The sequence below is a fragment of the Melospiza georgiana genome, chromosome 8, assembly GCF_028018845.1.
Source record: "Melospiza georgiana isolate bMelGeo1 chromosome 8, bMelGeo1.pri, whole genome shotgun sequence".
In the NCBI taxonomy this organism is placed as follows: Eukaryota; Metazoa; Chordata; class Aves; order Passeriformes; family Passerellidae; genus Melospiza; species Melospiza georgiana.
Window position 1 is genome coordinate 17,472,677 of NC_080437.1, and position 21,721 is coordinate 17,494,397.

The window sequence follows — 21,721 nt, forward strand, 5'->3', positions numbered from 1 at the left end:
ACCTTGAGGCTGAAGGTTGATTTCAACAGTAGCCATCAGATCACCATTTCTTTTACCAAGGTGATGCTTTTGCGTTGCAAATTCTTCTATGAACTTTTGAAGATTTATCTCATAAAAGCCAATGTAGCACAATTTGTCATTGGCAATTGCTCTTCTTCTAAACCATTACCATCTAGTCTAGTAATTTGTTTCTATGAAAAGGATATTCAGATTAACATCTGACATTTTCTGCAAGCCATATAGAATTTCTCTTTCTGACTCTGCTGCAGTAGTCCTTATTGCACTGTTGTTCTGCCCCAGACTGTATTTGCATGGAATGCAGAGGGATACATGCAATTGCATGGGGTACAAAGGCATGGGATGACTCTTCTGATGTACCCAATTCATGAAGGGATGTGTATTTGAAGTATTAGGAAGCTATTAATAGTCTTGCTATACTAAATGCATTTAATTTTCCTTAGCCATCAAGCACCTTTCACAGACTCAAGTTGCAATGAAGTAATAGAGAAGTGGCTGCTAACATTTAGGCAATTTAAATGCCCACTGGAAGGCAGAGGAATTTATTTAAATTTGCAGCTTCAAACATCACCAGATGATGATGCTACAAAGTATGGTGATTTTCACATAATGAATTGTGTGGCATGGGAACAAGACTATACATATGTACATACATACCTACATACATGGGTTTTCAAACAAGAATGTATCTGACAGAATTACAGATGTACATACCTTGGACTGTGATTTTTTTCAATCAGAATTGCTAGTGAATGTGTCCTTAAATCAATTACAGTGAAGTTCTTGTTGGAAGAAAAACATAGAGTACCCTTCTTGTATGCATTGTGATAAAATGGCACGTGGCAATGGTTGCTACAGCCAATAAAGCTGAAAAGGTCTCTATGCAATATCCAAATTTATGTATTAAGGTCAAGATGTATGACTGATAGTTTTAAGGCTTGTTGCATTTGCATATATTCCCTTAGTTAATATGCAGGGGAGGAAAATCTGTCCCCAAGCTTCTGGGTAATAATGGCAGTCAGACTGAGTTGGCACAGGAGATTAATCATTGCAGTCCAGTATCTAAATCCGTACCCAGGCTTTGCCCTATAGGTTCCCACTGTTGTTATCCTCTCATCACTCTGAAGTGCATGTCATAAATAATACTCAGTCTCTTTTCCTTTGTCCACCCCACCAGGGTCATTCAACCAAGATACCAGCTAAATAAGAAAGGTGCCTATTTCTTAGAAATGGTCTCTAACTAGTATAAGCACAAAGAAAGTATTGTAAATACCCCAGAGGTCACAACCTGTGTTACTGTTTAATGCAATGAGGTTGCACATTTATAATCCTTAGGTGGAAGCTCTTATCTCCCTACTTCAGCTGCACCATGTTACCCATTTTCCATGTTTATTGATTTGTTATAGATATGTTTTCTATTGATAAGCATTCTCAGAAAAAGGCTTGTGTACAGAGAGGTTTCCTAAAATGCTGTGCAAGCCCAGAGGAAAACACTAGTTTCACACCTAATAGAAGTGCTGCAATGGCAGAATAAAACTGTGACTGTTTTGGTGGCTTGGAGATAATGAAGGGAGTTTTCCAGGTAATTCATGGGTAGGACAGGACAGATTTCTTAATTTGTGTTAAAAGAAATAATTACATCTTGCAACCAGTGTCCTGTGATGTGAATTTGTGGTGTACAGGACCTCAGATGGGAGTCATAACAGCAGGACTTCTGTCCCAGATTCACAGCTTGGTGTTAGACTGTGACAGTCATTTAATTTTCAGAGTTTCAAAAATAATTGAGCTTTGCTTTCTATCTGAAACTGTGTTGAAAGCTACAGAGGAAACTTGACTCCTTGCTTGGACATTAATGGTATCCCAAATTAAACAGCAGTATTTCTGTATGCCATGTATATATATATGAATGTGTCATAGAGACACAACTTGTTGATATTTTGTGTTTTCAACAGAAAGCACTGACATTCCCAGAGTGGAGTGGTTTATTCAGTAGACGAGTGACAGCAAAAGCTGTGTGACTCAGGGTATGTCTTTCATAATTCTCTGTAATTTGTATGTTTATTTCAAACAAATGCTACAAATGACTTGTTATTACCTAACATTTCAGAACCTTAGGGATTCTGTATATACAGCTTACTTCTGCCTCATCAATTTCAAGCCTCAGATTGAGGCAGATGCAGACTATGTAGCAAAACACAAATGTGAGGACTAAAGGGTTTTGGTTGACTAGTTTTGATAACTTTTAAAACAATACTGTCCTCAGTTTTCCTTTTTGGCCCTTTATTAAAATTAAACATCCTGCCAAAGCATGCACAGTAGGGTTTGTGCTCTGTCCTAGGACTTTAATACTGGTACCTTGCTTAAGCTACTTGGTAGACTGGTTGTTGGGAAACAAGTCCATGTCTAAAGTTTGTGCACAGCACTGAATTTACCACAGTGGGACGGTGGCTGCTCAGAGGACTAGAAAATAATGATTTTCAGAGTGTGGATTACATTGATAGTTTGGGATTTTCAGAGTGTGGATTACATTGATAGTTTGGGTATTTGAAAGACACGGGATGAGTCAACAAGGCATTACACTTGAATTTGCCAGGAAGGATTCTGAGGTCTAGAACACAACTGGGCACTGAAAGCAGGTTAACCATGACAGGCTGGGACTCAGCAGGAGCTAATATTTTCTCAGTTGCAAGTGGATTGGTCAAAGGACAAATACCTTGGAGCTACTTCTTTACTCTGTCTCTGGTTTTGTGTAAAATGCCCGCCCAGTAGGATAAGAGACTGCACTGGTGGGAAATGGAAGTTTTAAGAGTTTGTGCACAGAGAAGAGCTCTGCAGCTTTAAACAGGTCACCTAGGATGTTTTCAGTTGGGTTATTGAGTGAAGTCTTCCAGATTATTTTAGATTAAATTTTAAGGCTAAGAAAGGGATTATATATCATATTACTTAATTCTTTGACAAAAAGAGATTGGGAAAAAAAATCTGCCTGTGCAATGGCGAAACTGGGAATATTAGTTTAGTAATAGTTTCAAAATGCCTTCAGAGCCTTTAATGGACATGAAGATTATGATGATGACTATTATTATTTCAAAATCTGAGTTTTAAGTTTTCCACTATTTACTATGATTTCTTATGCAAGAGAGGTCAGAACTTAGATCTAACATTCTCTACAAACTTAAATCTTCTTGATGCAGGAGAGATGAAGAAATCTACTTTTTTTTGCTTTAAATCAATCTTTAATTTATTTCTGATTTTGTTTATGTTTGTTTCTGTTCAATGTTGCTGTGCTCAGATCCTTCATATTCCAAAAGTTTTAGGCTTGCTGTGGTTAGATAAAGATTCCCTTGCAGCTGACAGAAATAAAGACAGAAAGCAAATTAAATCCCATCAGAGAATAAGTGCTTTGCTCCTCTCCCAAACTGCTTTCAAGGCTTCAGTCTTACAAGTGAACATACTGAGAAATAAACTTTACTGCCAGTGGTGCTGAGTAAGAATCCACAGGTCAGAGACTTCATGATGGGACTTGGTCCAAAGTATTACAAGCTTAGGTTCTTTTGCTTTATGTTCCTATGTCCCCTAAGCTTCTTGTTCCCTATTTCCAAATAATTTTATATTTAGCACATCTCCAGATTGTCTTTTATCTTTTGGATAAAAACAGGCAGAAAGTAATGTAAAGAAGAAATGTCAGAACTTTTCTAGACCTGCTCAGTTCAATTTGGTTTATAAATTAAAAATTAGGCTAAGGAAGATGTATTGTTATTTCATCCAAAGCATTCAGCTCTAAGTAGTTCTACATTAAGGAAAAAACCCTATAATTACCTGTGCTTTTGCTCTTCCATTTGTCTATGTAAACTGTTAAATCTGTTTCTAATCCCACACTGTTTCAGCAATTTCACTTTTAATACCTATTCCAAACAACACAGTGCACCTTCTCCTGAAGGTTTTTAATTTTTTAAAAATTTCTTCACTCTCCTTTTCTATGGTGGATGGGGCAAGAATGGGCAGAAGAGGCCACTCAATTCTTTCATGAATGGAAGGGAAGAAAATGTCCTGAGAGAGAAGCTATTTCTGCTCTTTTAAGGTAGAAATAATAGCAAATCTTGAAAAGTGGGATTACAGAAGTGGCATCCATTCTGAGGAGTATATGGTTACAGTTATGGACATTGTGCACTCCAAGTGATTGCTCAGCATTTTCCTCACTATTTCCTTTGAGACCTGGCACACTTTATGCATCTCACTGGGTTATGTTTCCCTTTCCAGCTAGATAAAGGTATTTTTCTACCTGTAGAGATAGAAGGGAAAAGTTTCCGTACTGCTGAAGCTTCTTGTTCCCTATTTCAGATCTGATCACTTTTTAGGAGAGGATGTCCCTAAGATTAGAGATGAGAACTTAAATATATGTGAAAGTAAATATATGTTCAAAGTTGTTCAGACCAAAACCTGAAATGCGCTTGGTCTCTGTCCATACCCTTTTAATGTTGTTGTTGTTATTTACTCATAAACTTTGTAGTCTGATGTCAGTACTATTCATCACAACAAAAAGTTGAAGTAGCATTATAATGCTTTTTATTTTTTTTTATTAATGCTATTTATGGAAAGTATTTCAGGTTCATAAATTATTTTTATGGAGAATCTTATTCTAAGCATTACCTATACCTTACTAGGGAACACAATGTTCCATGTTGAAATGAGGAGCTGTGTTTAACTAGCAAAGATGGCTGTATGTTTTCTGTGTGAATGTGTGGATATGTGCACGTATGTAGGAACAGATGTGAATTAACCTGCAAAGCCTGCCAAAGAATTGGTTATTGAAACCATTTAATGATTAATTAGGCAAGCAGAAACATATGCCCACACACCCTGTCACGACTGCACAGCAAGGCACTCCCTTTGAGGAAGCATGCATTTCTTGCACATATGGTCTGTAGTAGACCTAGACAAATCAAAACCTCCTTGGCTTTCTGTGTTAGGGACAGAGAACATGAATGTGGGCACTGGTATGTGTGGCAGCTGCTGCTCGAATTGAAAGGGCTGGAAATACAGGCAATGCAAGAGAGTGGACAAGTTCTTTGTACCAGGCTGCATGCAGTAGAGGCAAAGCTGGAAACAGAGACAGGTCTCTGAATGATTTCATCTAAACATCCTCCTCTACACTACCTGTCTACCAGACAGAGAGAAGAAATAGGCTGTGGTGGAAGGCAGAGAAAGAAAGTCAAACTTTATCTCTGCTCAGAAAAAAAACTGTCTTTGTTTGCAGAATTTGCTTGTTCTGTTACATTGTTCCCAGCAAGAGAAGTGTTAAAGCAGCATTCAGAGTCCTCATTCCTCCTGGGATTTGGAACATAACAGCAGATGCCAAGGTTACCTTTGTCCTGTCTGCCAGTGAGGCTCTAGTGCGGGCACAAACAGAATGCTGCTCTTCTGCCCTTTCTACTATCAATACCAACAATAATCGTGATTTCTTACAATGATTCCATTTAAATTTTAAAGAATGAAAGTAGGGAGACTGTCAGGTTTGTCTTTTGAGGACAAATGAAGACTGGTCACTGAGTTTTCTTTTATTCTAAAGGATTTCCAGAAGCCAATGCTGTCGTGACCCCTCTCATACCAGGTGGGAGTTGGCAGCATTTACTCCAACCAAGGTTGAAAACCATGACACAAAATCCCTGAACTGTTCAAGATCACCTCATAGCTGAACCTTTCCACACTGTAGTTTCATGCTTCCCTTGTTTGTCTGTGCCAAGTTGGTGTAAATCACCATAATCCTGGTTTAACAATTTGTAATAATTCTGATGCAAAAAAGGGCAGTGCTGCCTAGTGGATAGGTGATGAAATTAGGACTAAGAAAATAAGAGATCTCTAATATGACTGATTTGTGGGGTGATTACAGTCAGATTGCCATTTTCTGCCTCAGTTTTCTCCTTCTGTAAATTGGAAGCAATTTGTTCACTTTGTGTTTGCCCAGCGTGGATATGAATGGTGGTCTGTGGTGTAAATAAGGTGGATTCTGGTTTTTCATTTTTAATCTCTATTTTTAACCCTCATCCTTGACAGCTTTGTACTTTGTGCCATCATTTTCATTCTGCACTTTTCATACAAGACTAAATGGGAGAGGACTCTCTCCTTGGCTACCTGCAGTAGCCAAGATACAATGTTGACAGAAAAAGCGGGGAGGTGAAGTTCCAGACCGCTCATTTTGGCAGATGACAGCAGAAACAAATGTGTCTCACTTTTGCCCTACTATTTACTCAAGCAGAAAACAAAACAATAGAGATGGGAAAAGATCTGAAAGAGCTGTCACAGAACAAGTGCACCATGCCAATAATTTGAAGGATTAAGGACCCCAAGCTGTATGTCCTGACACAATAGCTAGGGCCTCCTGTTCACTGGGTTCATGGATTAGAGGGATGTTTCATATGATTCTGGTTTTCTTTTCAACTCTGGTTGAACAAACATAGCCTGTGTGCTTGCAAATCCCTTGTTAGCAATGCAAAAGGTCAATACAATTTCCCTTTCACTACACTCTATGATTTTGCCTTTGGAAAATGTTGCAGTTGGTCCGTCTGGATGCCTTCACAGAATCATCATGACTTTGTGTCTGGTTTAAATGGTGTGATGAAGAATGGTGGGAAGCCCAGAGAAGGGGCCTGGAGTCAGTATACCTGCATTAAGTTGAAGACACTGGGGCACTGACCTGAGACACACTTGATTTTCTTGTTTAAGCTGCTGTCTTATGCAGTAGGATAGTTCAAATGGGAAGTGCACTTTTGTTCAGGCTATGGCTATGGAAACAGCAAGATTTGGGAACAGTGATGTCATAGATTTTATTTTAAAGACTTCTCTGTTTTACAAATAAAAAGGTGATGTTGCTTTAGTGCTGTGAAAAGAAAGTTTATCTTGGCTTGAGTCAAGCAGGGATTTTTCTTCTGTTCACATCACTGCCAGCAGGCTGTTAAGAAGCTGTCCCATCCAGTTCCTGTGTCACCTCAGGTAGGGGATTGCCATTCCAGCACTAAATATGTGCCTCCTTTAACATAATTTAGAGGCACAATTTAGGAATTTCATGGTCAATGAGATAAATTCTTGTCATCAGCAAAGATGATCATAGAAGTCCCACAAACTTCAGTAAGTGAGGAGTATTTGTGCCTGTGTACTTCTTACCTATGAACATTTGTCATTAAGAATCTAAAAAAGTTTGTGGAGTACAGAAAAATTTCATGAGAGGTATCACAGCTCCTGGGATGGTATGTGGAATCAAATACTCTCTGTCTAATGAAGGGTCACTTCTCTTTCAACCTCACAGCTCTAAATTTCCATGGGAAGGGATGGGGGTGGAGAGCAAATGTGCAGTGTAGCCAAAGTCTTAGTACTAAGAAGGATAATGTTCAGATATGTTTGAGTGCTTTTTGTCTGTGTTCCCCATAATCCATTTATCTCTGTTTTCTCATACCAGTTTTTAGCCATTACATTTATCTTTTTTCAGTGAGGATACTTAGATTAGCATTAAAATTCCAATGCAGCTGGGTCATGTCAGAGTTTTAAGTGTGATGCAGTCTTTGTATGTGCACACAGGACAAGGCCCTTAGAGGAGAGATGCCTGTCAATTGACAACACTGTGAAGGCTGTTAGTTGCTCTTATGGGCCTCTACCTGAAGTGTCAGCACTGCTAGTTTTCCTCCTGGTACTTGTTCCTGAGAGACAATGTTCAAGAAAAGAATGGGATTCAGTCCTTGCTCTGGGGCAGTTTGCCTAAGGTGCAGTAGCAGTGGGGGATATTCATTCATTCAACCAGAGATGTCTCTGCATTGGATTCAAAGCATGAACTTTGTGATGAAAGATTTGCTCCCTCTGGTAACATAGCTCTTTGCAAGAAGGGCTGAGTTCACTTCCTCATGAAACCATTGGCCCTACTACACACTTTAGGCTCTTGTGTTCATGTGTCATCTTAGACTGACTGCTGTTATTAGTTTGGCTGCTAGTAAGATAACAGTCCATTACATGCTTTTTTTAATACAGCCTGGACACAAGCAGGAAGGCAGACTTCCTGCTTTTGAGAGGAGCAGGAAGATGGGGCATTTCAGGAGACAAATGTTTGGTATTTACAAAATGCATAGCAGATGGGCAGCTGTCAAGTCACCTGCTGACAGCAGTGAGGTACAAAGCCCTCTCCTATTTCAGAGGAAATGCTTGTTTCACACAGATAGCCCAAGTAAGGTTTTAAAGGGTTTTTATCTGCCTCAGCTACATGGGGCAGACTTGGGGTTTGAGCATATTTTGAAAAATATCTGCTCTTATTTAGGTGAATTTTCAGAAATGCCCAAAAGGTTTTGAAAACTGAGTGATGTATGTAAGTGTGCTTTCACTTAAAATCATCGTTTCTCCATGGTTTGACTTGCAATTGCCTGCTGGTCTGGGTGGGACTAGTGTGGTGGCCATGCCAGTGCTGATGTTTTGACAGACCTGACTCCTCTGTTGCCAGCAGAAAAAACCTACATTTCTGCATTCCTTGTGATCTTGTCAACACGTTTTTACTGTTTCAGTGTCCATAAGCAACTGTATAATCTAAGGATAGTGGGAGTGGTATTTCAACAGTGCAGATAAAAAATACAGTCCAGAACTTCTTGTATTGAGAAGCACTAATGCATTAGAGAGGCAAAACCAGGTTTACTTTGTGCTGCTGGTAGATCTCTCTGAAGAATGAACCTATCCTGCTAAGCAGATTTCTGCCTTCCCAACATAAAAACCTGGAACAGAATAGCTCTTCTAGACTGGTGGCTTGACATTCCTGGGTTCAGAGATGAACCAGTGAGTCCCCAGGCTAATAAAAGGTACTTGAACTGGCTTTTAGAAGCATTGTTTCAGGAGCAGAGACAGGTAAACAATGCTTGCAGACCCTAAACAGATCAGGAGAGAACAAGGTTACAATGTTTAACTATCTACCTACATTGCTCCGGGCTTCTGCCTCTGTTGCATGGAGATGTATGTATAGACTTGCATACTTTTTTTTTTTTCTTCTTGATGCTATTAAGCCTGGCTAACATGAGGTTTTGTGCCTAAATGAGTTCAATGGCTTGGCAGGATGCCACAAATTTTATCACCCTTCTCTCCATCGGATGAAAGAGAAACAGACATCTATTTTCACTAGCTGGATCACTGTCTGGGTTTCAGATTTGAGATTTCCCGGCTGTCCATTCTGCTCTGAGATGATGGTGACGTTCCTCTCTCCTGGGGATTTCAAGAAACAGAGGGCTGCTCAGGATCATCACTGCAAACTTCCTGTCCCCATCTGGAAGGCAGCTAGCCTGCCTTTTGTATTTATTCATCTCTCTGAAGTGAAGGAGATTACTCCAGCTGCTCTTGAGAGGTTAGTGTGCTTTTAGAGGGAACAAAGTTTGGGATTTAACTTCCTTTGTGTCCTCTGGCCATTGAAAACAAAACGTGTTTGATTTTTTTCTCAAACAAATTTACAGATTGAGATCTAATTAATTTATTTTGGCAGTTGGTTTGAATTATTTGGTGATGTTTTGATTCATGCATAGTATTCAAGAAAAGACAAACCACATTCTTATGGCTGTCAGTATATTAAAATCAACAGGAACTTTGAAGGTGAAAAAGAAAGAAAAACACAATGATAACATCTGAATATTAAAAAGATCCACATGATGTGCCATGTTAGCCTGAGAAGGATGAAATTCCCTGCGTGTCCACGGTGTTCCTTCCTTACACAGAGGCAGCACAGTCAGGCCATCTGTGGATCGGTACCTTCACGTGTTTTGTCCGTATGCTCTTGAGTCTGGACTGCCTTTCCTCCACTTTTGTGAAGTACCCAAGCTGATCTGGGAGTTGTGCACTAAGCATTCATGAAACCAAAATAGTAATACTAGTAGTAATATTAATCCAGTGGAAAGCAGTGTGAATGAGACGGGGATTTCCCCTCTCCTCTACTTGATCTTTTTTCCCCAGATGGAGCATTTAGTGATTTATCAGAGACCTCTTCCCCCTTCCTTCGTCTCTTCCTGCTCATTCTTCAGTGACTTGTGTTACACGCAATAGAGACACCGATGGCTGCAGTGAGCGCCCCTTGCTCAGCCGTGTGCCCACCCGCACCGGGGCACGGCTTCCCCCGCGCTCACTCCTCGGCCAGTTCCCCCCCCAGGGGCCAGCGGCGCCCGACACGCGCAACAGGTCGGGCAGGGCCCTCGGCGCCCCCGTTCCCGGGCTGCTCCCGCCTTCCTCCGCTCCGGCCTGGGCTGGCTTTCCCGGCCGGGAAGCGCAGGCCCTCTTTGCTCCTGCTGGCGGCAGGGGCTCGCTCCGTGCCGGCGCCGAGCGGGTGGTTCCCGCGCCGCTGCCGCCGGGCGGGGGGCGGTGCCCAGCGCGGCCGCCGCCTGCCGGGGAGCCGCCGCTCGGCTCGGCGCGGCTGCGGCGTCCCGTCCGGGCGGGCTCGGAGGCTGCCGTGCCGCTCCGAGGTAAGCTCCTCTGCGCGGGCAACTTGGTGGGTCGGCCGGGGCTTTCGTAGCTATGGCAGCTGGTCATTGCCCTCCTCTGCAATGGAAATCGCCTTGGCTCCATTTTATTCTTGAGATTATTTATATCCATAAGGACTAGTCGTTCTTTAAAGGGCCGTCATGCTGTGGGATATTAGCGCCTCTCTGTTTTTCCTAGTATCCAGAGACGGTGTCGATGGTACACCACAATTTTTTTCGAGCCTTTATTCAAGCCTTATTATTTGCAGGTAGAATAGATTGCAGATGCCGAGAAGTAGGTTCGGGAACGAGCTTCTCGTGCTTGTAAATAGAAGTGCTGTATTTCTGTTAGGGGGAAGGGGGAGCAGATTACAACATTGCTTTTAAAATGAGAGGGAATGCGCACGGGCATTTTTTTGTATACCTTCGGACTCAGCAAACTGAGTGAATCTGGTGCGGGAGTGTGTGTCTACTCGTCCCGAGAGGGCTAAAGCCAGGATGTATGCATTACGGTTGTTCATTCATCAGCGGCTGCAGATAATGCAATTACCAAGTCAGCGGCGCATGGATGCTGCCCTGCGTGCGACATGCTGAGAATACTGTACTTTAGGAAGCCAACACTTGCTGTAGTTTGGATAAAAACAGAAGCTAGGAATGGCAGGGTATGAAACTGTTGTGTCTTTGAGTGGAAAAGAGGCTACTGGTTGGTCTCACTCTATTGTTTCTGAAGATTTGTATTTTGTGTGCTTCTCTGCAGAGGTGTAAATACCTTTTGCAAGCAGTTCATAAGGAATTCAGGAGTGAAAAATAATTGGCAACAGCTTCAGGTATCACCAGTGCCTCATGAATGGTAGGTGGTTTAAATGTCTGAGAATATGCAGTAGTTTTTTGTCAAATCCTATCAGAGAAAGGGCTTCATTTAGCTCTGAGTTTTTTATTTACAGATCAGATTCTGCAGCTGGGGTATGGCTACCTCACTCCTGAGGTGTATTGGAAGGGAAGGAGAAAAAAATCACCAGCATGATTGCCATGGACACAACAATTCCTTATTTATTTATTAGGCTATTAGGGTAATGAAGAAAAGCCATGCCTGCCCTGCTGTGCAGATCTCATTTCAGCAAAACTGCCTGGGCTCCTGCTGTTACGCTTGTTTGATTTTTAACCAGTAAGTGGCCTACACTCGTGTCAGTGCCGTGGTTGTCACTCCTTTGTGTATGGGTTCAATAAAGGAGCTCCCAAATCAAGGGCACCTGAGTGGAATCCAGATGGTTGATAGTGGGATTTGTTCTAAGTAGAATCTTTTCTTCACTCTTCTGCCCAAAGATCAGTGTTTCCTTAGTTGTAGTTGTTGCTTTTATATTCTGCATGGTATTGCTATTACTGCTGCTGCTTTGGGTAAATATTTGGTATATTAGTATTTCATTTTATTGATTATGCCACTTGAAGATGGTTCTCTCTTGTATGTCTTGATACCTTGTCATAAAAAGACATCTGTCCCAAATGCTTCTCTCTCTAAGACATCAGACAAGGCAAAGACTGGTTTAACTTGCACAAGGTTAGTGACTGATTGGTACCTCTTGACTTCTAAAGGCTGGACCACATTGGTTCTGCTGCATGGGTAGGCATACCAAAAACATGTATGTATCACATTTGAATGTCCCTAATGAATCCCATTTCTTTTTCTTTTGCACTCCCCTTTTCTTCTGTAGGCATACTTATTATCTTTAAATACAAATAGTTATCTTAAAGATAATCCTGTTTTGTAAAGCCAGTATAGATTCATAATAATATATATAAGGTAGTGATATAAGTAGTGATAGAGTTAAAACACAGCAGGTGTGCCTTTTTTGGAATACATCAGATATTTTGTAAACACACAGAGAAACACACATACACACAAGCTCACACCTAAGGTGTTTAGAAGAAGAAAGAAACAGTGCCTAGTAAATGTCACATGCCCAGGAGGCTAATCTAAAAGTCAGGAAGCTAAGAATTATGTGCTCCATGTGAGTATTATGAGCAGCTTCCTTTTTCTTTGATACATAAGTGATTCAAAGGGTACAAATGTAAGGGTTCCTCCAAAGGAAGGTCATGTGATAAACAGGTCTCTTCTTGTGTTTTCTGTTTGTAGGGGAGGGAAAATATTTGGAGTAGGGGGAAAGGAGAACTCAGAGAAACTTTGAAGCATTCTGCAAATGTTGAATTACAAGTTTACTGCTTTTGCAAAGGTTGAATCTGGGGGAAAACCAGGAATGTTAAACCTTTGTGAAAATTACACGTTGTGTTTTGAAGAGTGTGCTGTGTATGTGGGTGCAGTGTGTGTGCACACACGTGTGCACACAAGGGTCACTATTGAGACATGGCGGCAGATGTTCACAGAATTTACGCTTACTGTTGCGTTACTGTATACAATGTGCTAATTAATTGATGAACCTACTACAGACTGCTTTGTCGCAATGGTGTTCTGCAGTAGAGAGCTACACTGGTTCATTCTCTGTTCCTCCATGTTTTTTTGGTGTTATTTTTCAGTTTTTTGTATCTTGACTTTGGTAAATGCCCCTTTGGTCTTATGACAATACAGTGCAGATGGGGAGACCACAACAGTGCCCTTACTGGTTCTGTTTGCTTTAAGTAAAAACTATAATATAATCTCCTAAGATGGATGAACAATTGTGATGTTTTCTCTCTCTGCTGAGTCCTTTGCACGTAGCCCCAGAGGTTCTGTTGGTCTGATTCTGAAGTCTTCAATCTCTTCCATAATCCCATTATCTGCTGTGGTGCTATATATGTGAATGAGCATTAAGGAATTAGGTTGTACAGTGTGTGTTGTTTGTGGTGCAGGTGCAAGTTAAGACAGGGTCAGCACTTTCATTGATTAGTGTAATTTATATTAGAGTACAGACTACCTATAGGATTAATGAAACTGCTGTGTCTTTAAGAACAGACAAGTTTTCAGCTGAGAAGCTTGCCTTTTTTTTTTTTTTTTTTTTGGTGTGTGTGTGAGATATTTGATTTGGATTTATTCAGTATTGGGAAATGTGCTGGCAGCATGGATAAAGTTCACTGTTCTTTGAAAATTGTTTTTACTTCAGACCTTTGAAGTTCTCAGTCATGGGTAGGTTGTTTTAGTCTTTACTCTTATTGTGTAAAAGACTATACTAGGGCTTTTACTTGCTGCTTAGGATCTCTGAAGTGGGAATATAAAAGCCTGGGTTTTCAACAATGTTGGATACCCAGATGCTTTCCTTCACTTTTTCCTTTTCCTTGGGTGACAGATACTTAGTCTCCATATCTAAATAAGGCTTTATGAACCTGACCTTAGGCTTTGGTATGATTTCAGCCTCCTTTGCAGACTGTATTGTGACCCTTCTGCTTGTTACAGTATAAGCAGGTTTTGGGCTCAGTATTTGCATCAGTTATAGGACAGGCTTGGGGAAGTGATGCTGTCAGGTCTTCACACTCAGCCAAGAGAGTGCTTACCCAAGCATGACAGTAAAGGCAAGTGTGCTACTGTAGGTGTCTTTCAAAGAAGGTGTCATTCTGATGCCATATGTGCTTGGGTTCCCAGCACTTCGGAATTCTTTTTGCATGAAAATTGATCCATGCCAAACTGCTTGGGCAGTGGTGGTCAGACACTTTGTGATAACTCTGCCAACTAGATACAGTCATGCCTCACTCTCATTAGGGTTGCTAAAACAGGCACTACGTGCTATCACAGACAGAAATACTATTTAAATACTGGGAGAAATAGCACTTCTGTATATCCTTTTTCGTGGCTTCACTAAGATATAGTGAAGCATGATTAAGTAATTTTGGATTCTTGCATCGTGGATGCAGTTCTTTGGAATGTGTTTAGGAAAACAAATACTATTAGATGAGAATAATGAGGTAGAAAAACTGGTTTGTGATGTGCTTCTCAGATCAGACACTTTGTATTGGAATTTGGGTGTGTAAATGCCCACATGTCAGTTGGTATTTTATTCTTTCTCACTTTCTTTATATCTTGACATCTATCTAATGCATACAATGTAAGCCTGGGTTTGTTATTTGGATTTCTTACCTATTCAGAGTAAGAGGAGATGATCTAGATTGGTTTTTGGGCAAGTTGCTTCCATATCCTGTGTGAAGTCTCTCTAGCCACAGAATTACAGTGTAGCACTAAATCTGTTTCTTATCTACAAATGAGAGCATAGCAGGCAACTCTGCTATCACTTTCCAGTTGAAGGAAATGAGATGTGGAGAGGTAAAGCAATTTCTAAAAAAAATTATCTTTTATATCCATAGCCAATCTTGTAACAGTTTATTGATGTTTTCCCTCTTCATGAACAATAAAAACTTGGAAGTGAGTGACCTTATCTTAGAAGCAAACTGTTGCTAAAATTATTCTTTGCTAGGAAAACTTCTGAAATAATTGTACTTCCTCTTACACTGAGAAGTAAGAGAAGAGTATTTGGTGCTGTAACAGCTGGGAGTTTTCAATGCCTCCATCAAAATGGGTAGACAGGAAATGGCAGCATGCAGGAAAATGTAGTTTATCTACAGAATTGATTTATAGCTATAATGGTCTTTCAAAGAATCAATTATTTCCACATAATCACAATATGAATGAAATCTGCCCCAAGACCAGAAGGCTATTCTGGTTTTGAATAAACACTGCAACCCTCATTCACATAAGTAACAGAAGTTATCTTTTTCTTAGAGCAGAATGAACATAATTAGAATGAAGGTGACTGTTTGGAAAAGGAGACTGATACCAGAATATGAGTTCATTTTCCTTTTTTTCTATGTCTGTATCGATTCTTTTATTTAAGAGTCAGAAGTAGTGGTTGATGAGTTATGATGAGCTTTGTGAATTTGCTACCACTTTCCAGTGTCTGCAGTGTTGCCATTCCAAGAGACATACCAGTGGTGCCAGGAAGGCCAAGTCTAATGGTCCTTGGAGTCAAATGCCATTTAATAATCACAGGCATGGTTTTTCCAAGTTAGGCAAGGCGAGTTAGGCGTGTGAGGCCATAAGAGAGAGAGAAAGGCCAGATTTAGGAACTGTGCACTTACACTTTTGCCCAGCTACATGTGAGGTAGTGTTAGCACTTACTTTGATCAAGACCACTGTTTGGAGGAAAGGCAATGAGCCCTGCATCAGCACAGAATCTTGTTTGACATAATCTGGAGTTATAGCAGGTGTTATTTAAAAAATATTCATATCAATCCATCTGAAATTTGTACAGCATTTATGGTAGATAAGGATATAATTAAAAAAACAGTCTAGGTAAATTAATAGATATTTATCCTTCTGTCATTGGTGTTACTTAAGCAAGAAAGAGTACAAGATTGAACTAGGTCTGTTTCCTGCTCTGTTTATTCTGTTGTGATGTGCTCTGACTGAGCTCTTTAAATACTGGGAAAAACTGTTCAAGTAAGACATGTCTTTGCAGTGGTGGTACTTGTAACTTCCTTCTGTTGGTCAATTTTGTAGAATTGTATGGAATGAAGTGTTGTTTTTATTAATTGTTACTTTTCTGAAAACTTGTCTGAAATTTATTTGCCTGTGAAGTACCTCTAATCCTTATGGAAAGCCCCTTATGTTTTAGGGACAAGCCAGTCACAAAATATAAACTGTACTGAGAGTTGCCAGTCATACAGCACTGAGCTCCGCTGACATTTACTAGATATTAAAGTGTGGTTGGCAGTTTTTTGCTTAACTCTGAATTGAGTTTTGTATGGTCATGACAGGAGGCAGACCAGTGCTTGGCAGGGGAGGAGACCCCAGGAAGATCAGGTGACCTGTTGGTGTCTGTGTTGTGCCTTGGAGGATGACCCAGGTCCTGGATGCTGGGTAATGCATCTGGGGTCTGACTTCATACTGCCCCTAGCAAAAAGTCTCCACTGAGTGGGAGTTGAAGCTGCCTAAAGTCTGCTGTAAGTCCTTGCAGCAGATACTAAAAGGCTGTGGGCTATTTTCAGATGATTCTCACCTTTTCTTGCCCATCTGAGGTTGTCACTGCAAGGATAGAATACTTGACTAGAGGCTGTACTGTGGAGAGTCTCCTCACTGTGCTGGCTGTTTCTAAGCTTTTCTCTGGCAATGCCAGCAGAGTCACTGAATGCTCATCTTGAGGTTCCTTCCAGGAGGTGAATTCAGTGCACACAGTTATGAGGAAATAATCTCTGTCTCCAGAAGCCTTAGAGAAGCTCTTTGTGTGGAATTCCCTCTGTCATGTAGTATGAAAGATATGGCACATGGTATTCAGTGATGTATCAATTTTGAATTACGGGTCATGTCTTTTGTTGCAAAAAAAATTGCAATGAATTTCTGTTCACTGACCTGTTCCAGTATAATGTGTTTCAAGAAAATATCTTCTCAGAAACCTGTTGGGCACAAGTCTGCAAAATTGGAAGAGAATATATCACATACACAAACATGCTGGGTGGCAAGGTAGAAGCTATATATGCCCCAGAGTTACAGCTTCCAGAAAAAATCATTAGATATTCCAGTTTCTCTTGATGCAGTGTGACATTTGAAGAGTGAGAAATAGTACTCTTATTACACATTTTAATAGGTGACTAGATAATTGGTTTTGTTTCTTGTCTTGAAAAGTCTGTTTGTGCTGTCACTACAAATAGACTGAAAGCTTTTAGGCTGATTAATTTTTAGAAAAGCCCACTAAATATTTTACATGCTTTAATTTTTTAATCTTATATTATCTATACACACTTTTCTTCAAAGAGATTACGATATGAGAGGAAACCTTACTACAATATGTGTTAACAATTTATATAAATTCCTATAAAAGACTGACAAGTGCAGAGGTTGTGTAAGTATTCATTTTCTCACTCCATCTTTGCTTCAGTTTCTTCTCTCTTTCTCTATTGTGTGTCTCTGAATTTTTTAGTTGGGTAAGTAACCAAATAACTGTTTCTTTTTTGAGAACTTATATGTCCAGCAGATGTGTACTTCCTTCATGTAAGATGATACATGAATGTACAATAAATGCAAATCCATGTGGCAGAAGTTTGCTTTCTAGAAGGTAGGATGTGCCAAGCAACAGTACTGTTATAAGTCTGGGATAAACACAGAGTCATGAAGAACACGTTGTTTGTGTCCTACCTTGCTGTATTATTGGGCACCATCTCTTAGCACATTTGTGATTTTTGAGTCTTTACAGCCAACTATACAAATGTACAAAAAAATCATAGAATCTGAGACTCCAAACCTGGAAATCACATTTCCTCAGACACTGGATTTGAATTTAATATCTTGTGAAAGGCAAGAAAATACTTTACTTGCTATTCTAACATCTAGGTGTTTCAAAGACCTGTACAAATTGTGTTGTGATTCTCCTGAAAGTGGTGCTTAGTTACACATATGGCAGTGCACATATGTGTACACAAACAATGTATTATTTTTCTGGACCTTTTTTCTGTTTTACTGCCTGGATTCAAAGAGCACTGGCACCAGCTAAGATCAAAGTCCTCACAAGAATAGCCTTGTGCAAATACACCAGAGACAGCTTTTGGACTAAATGGGAAGACTGGGATAGGAAAGACTGGCAGAAGGATGAAAAGGCAATGGAGCATAGTGCTGCTGACATGGACTCTTGCATGAGGAATGACAAGAGGCTTGGGGGGCTCCACCTTTTCCTTTCCTTTGTAATTTGGCTTTGGTCTGTGATCTGGCATTACTGGGGAGTTTGTGCACTTGGTAGTGAGTCCTTTCCTGCCTCAGACAGGTATGAGGTAGCAGAAGAACCTAGCAGAAAAAACCTCACAGACATTCTAATCTCTCTTTTCTAGCAGTTCACATTGTTTTGTGAGGACTTTCATATGTAACACACTGCTTATTCAGTTGTGAGATATGTTATCCATAAAAAAAATCCTGGAAGTACTGAAAAGAAAAGAAACTTCACAATGGCTTCACAGAGGGATTGCTGTTTTACTGGCTGAATGACATACTCATGACAGAATAGATCTTCAAGCTTGGATATACTTATTAACAGTAAGCTTTTAATGAAAGGGTTCTTAAAATATGTATCATTTATTGCTTTAGTTTGCTACATGGTCTATAGAACGCTATTCTAAAAATACCTATGTTTTAATCACAAGGCTGTGCTTGTTTTCTTAAAAAATATTTCTACTTAAAAAAAGGAAGCAAAACCCTCAGAGACCATTTCCTATTACAATTTCTGGGTCACTGCACCCCATTGTATAATAAATGAATATGAGTAGGGTAAATGACTGGCCATCAGTGTTTGTGTTTATGGTGTTGAATGAGTGATTATTAGACTTAAACCATGTTATTCATGTTTTATTTCTAATTAGATGAGAGATATGATGTATCTTTACATGATTGTTGTGATCTTTTATAAAAAATCTAGTTGGTATCTATATTGGTGCTAAAGCCAAACACTAAGAACTCCAAGAGAAAGGGTTTATCAAGCAAGTAGACTAGGTGGAGATCATTGGGTTAGCAGCCATGGAGAGACAGAAGGGAATACTGTTACTTAGCTCTGAAGGGTGGAAGGTGGTATAGACTTAGCAGTCAGACATTCCACATAAAATCACACTGTTCAGTGCAGGAAATGATTGAGGCAGAGGTGTTCCTTCTCCCTACAGCTGGCTTTAACTCATGGCACTCCTGCCAATAAGCCTTTTTCCTCAATGTACATATTTTATATGTCCGTTTCTCTTTGGGTGGAATTTTGATTAAAAAGAATCCAGGTTTCTTGTTTTGCAATCAGTTTTCTGGCAGGAGTAGAAGCACCTCAACATCTCACCTCAGCTCCTTCAGCTTCTCCCTCGGGAAGGGATTTTACAGATTCCTAATGTGTGCATTTGTAAGATTGGGAGATGGCATCTGGAGAATCACCTGCTATGTTGTGAGGCCTCATTAAAGAGAGAGCAACAACAACAACCCTTTGCAATCTCTCAGGCTTCACTTTTGTTCTGTGCTGCTGTCTTGCATTGTTTTTTACTGGAACAAACAAGCTGTGAACACGCTCAGATGCGCGTTCTTTGTGCCCAGTGAAACCCATCACGTTAGGCATGCGCTCATTGTGTTGATCTGAACAAATGTTCTGCTGCTGATACTGCCTCACTAGAGCTCAGACACTGGGTGAGCTGTGGTATTTTGTGACTCATGCTTCATCAAGCTGTAACTGTTAGCTGTTATTTAGCCTTTACCAGTGCAAGGGATTTAATATCTGATCCAAACTCACTGGACTTGATGGAAACAATCTCTCATTGCCTTGAATCAACTAGATTCATCCACAAGGATTTGGGGCTGAGTTGTCAGGATAGGATGTTAAATAATTTCTCCCTTTTGATTTTTAAATTTCAGTACATTGGTCTGGAATTAATAGAGAGTGAGAGAGACTGTGGAAATACTGCAATGGCATTGTAGTTGCTTTTGAGCAACATTTGAGGCTCAGTGGATAGTGTAGGCAATTACTGCCATATCACAGGTGACATGTTTCACAGGAGATGACAAAACACCTCTTGCACACCACATTGTTTTGCCTGTGGTTCTGTCCACCACTGTAGAAATTCCCTGCTGTGAAGAGAAGATGTTTGCAATTTCCAGAGGTCAGCACAAGGGGAAGTTCCAGTCCTGAGTGGTTCAGTGTTCCCTGACTCTCTAGGGCTTGTATAGATTCCTCAAAAAGAGTTGATGGAGTAGCTCTGGAGAGTGCCACAGACACCACCAGTTCACAGTCCAGTAAGAAAAGACAATGTGGGCATCTCTAGCTCTCCCTTCCAACACAGAAAATTCCCCACTCTTGATGTATTTAAATGAACATTTTAATTTCTTGTTGACACTGGAACTGTGTAAGTTTTCTTTTTATTGAATGTGACATTTCTCCTCCTTTTTCTCAAATATTGTCTTGCTGCCTCTTTAGGTGAAGTTCTGTGTTGCGTTGTTCATTGTTTGTTTTTTGCTTTTAAAAATAATATAATTAATTTGCAAAGTCTGGTATTCATAAAGGCTTGTAGTGCAGCCCTGTGAAATCCTGGGACTAATTCATGATATCTCCTTGTTCTATAATGGAAATTTAAAAGCCTTTGGCTAAGATATATGATAGACATTTCATAGATAGTTTCATTTCTTTTACAGGAAAACTAAAATTTTATGATAAATGATTTCATGCCTATCAGAAGTTTTATGCCTCTATTAGTATTTTGCAGTACAGTAGCAGCACAATGACCACAAGGTCTCCCACCTTTCTGGTGAAGATTGGAAAAATCTACAGGCATTTCAGGCTGATTGCAGGCTTTAAGACCCATGTGTTCAGGATGAAGGAGTACATTCCCTGATACATAAGCTAAAGCAAAATCACTGTTAGTGGATACTAACTCAGTGCTCAGCAGTTGGATCCCATCCAGGTTATACAGTCATATAAGTCAATTTGGTGAAGCTTACTGAAGTGAAATCTACTGTTGAATTTAAAAAAAAATCAAACATAATAATTGTATATAAACTCATGACCTTCAAAAATATCATGCTGCTTTTCTGGCAAATCAGCCATAATAAAAATTCAGTAATCTGGCAACAGAAGTAATTTGTCAGTCCTGAGTACAAGGACACCCCAAAGCCTCTGTTTGCCTTGTGGCATTGAGTGGCAAGAAATCCTCACTACTTGAGCTGCTGGATGTCACAGATCTTGGGTGACTTCTTCATCCTGAACTAGCCTTTAGCTGACAGTTAGCTCCTCAGACAGAGTTTAATCCTGTGAAAAGTCTGCTTTACATGGCATCTTGCCAAGCCATGGTCTGTCCTTGTTTTAATTCAGATTTAATTAATCAATTCTGTTTCTAATGGCTTAATAAACTAAGGCCAGGTCTGAGAATGCAATTTATTTTGTAGTTGAAAAGGCTACTACTGAAATGAAGACCATTTTTGCTTTAATAAGGAGCATTGGAATCACTGCTTTTCATTATTAAGGCTCTATTAGCAGTGAGTCATGTTACCTCCTCTTGTCATCATACATGTGCATAGGTACAGGTGATAATTCACATTCTGCAAGCTGGGGACTAAGTGCAGGATAGGTGTAGGGGAAAGTGTTCAACAGCAAGCTTCACTGAGCCTGTCTCAGCACCAGTCCTTTCCTCCCTGCAGTGCTATGCCCACGCTCTAGTTGACACATGCTTTGGAACAGGGCTCTCTGGAGCACCTGTCACGCCTCTTGGTGCAGCGTCTGAGAGGGGAGGTTTCTATTTCCAGCTCTGTTACTGATATAGTGCAGGGT

General features: G+C 40.2%; 1 long non-coding RNA gene across 1 annotated transcript in view; it reads left to right on the top strand.

The window, feature by feature from the left end:
• The first annotated feature begins 10,407 nt into the window (after nucleotides 1-10,407).
• The window catches only part of LOC131086525 (uncharacterized), a 78,111-nt gene continuing 66,797 nt past the window's right edge, over nucleotides 10,408-21,721 (top strand). Inside the window, exon 1 of the long non-coding RNA XR_009114763.1 lies at nucleotides 10,408-10,481. This is a non-coding gene — a long non-coding RNA (uncharacterized LOC131086525). The remainder of the gene's footprint in view (nucleotides 10,482-21,721) is intronic.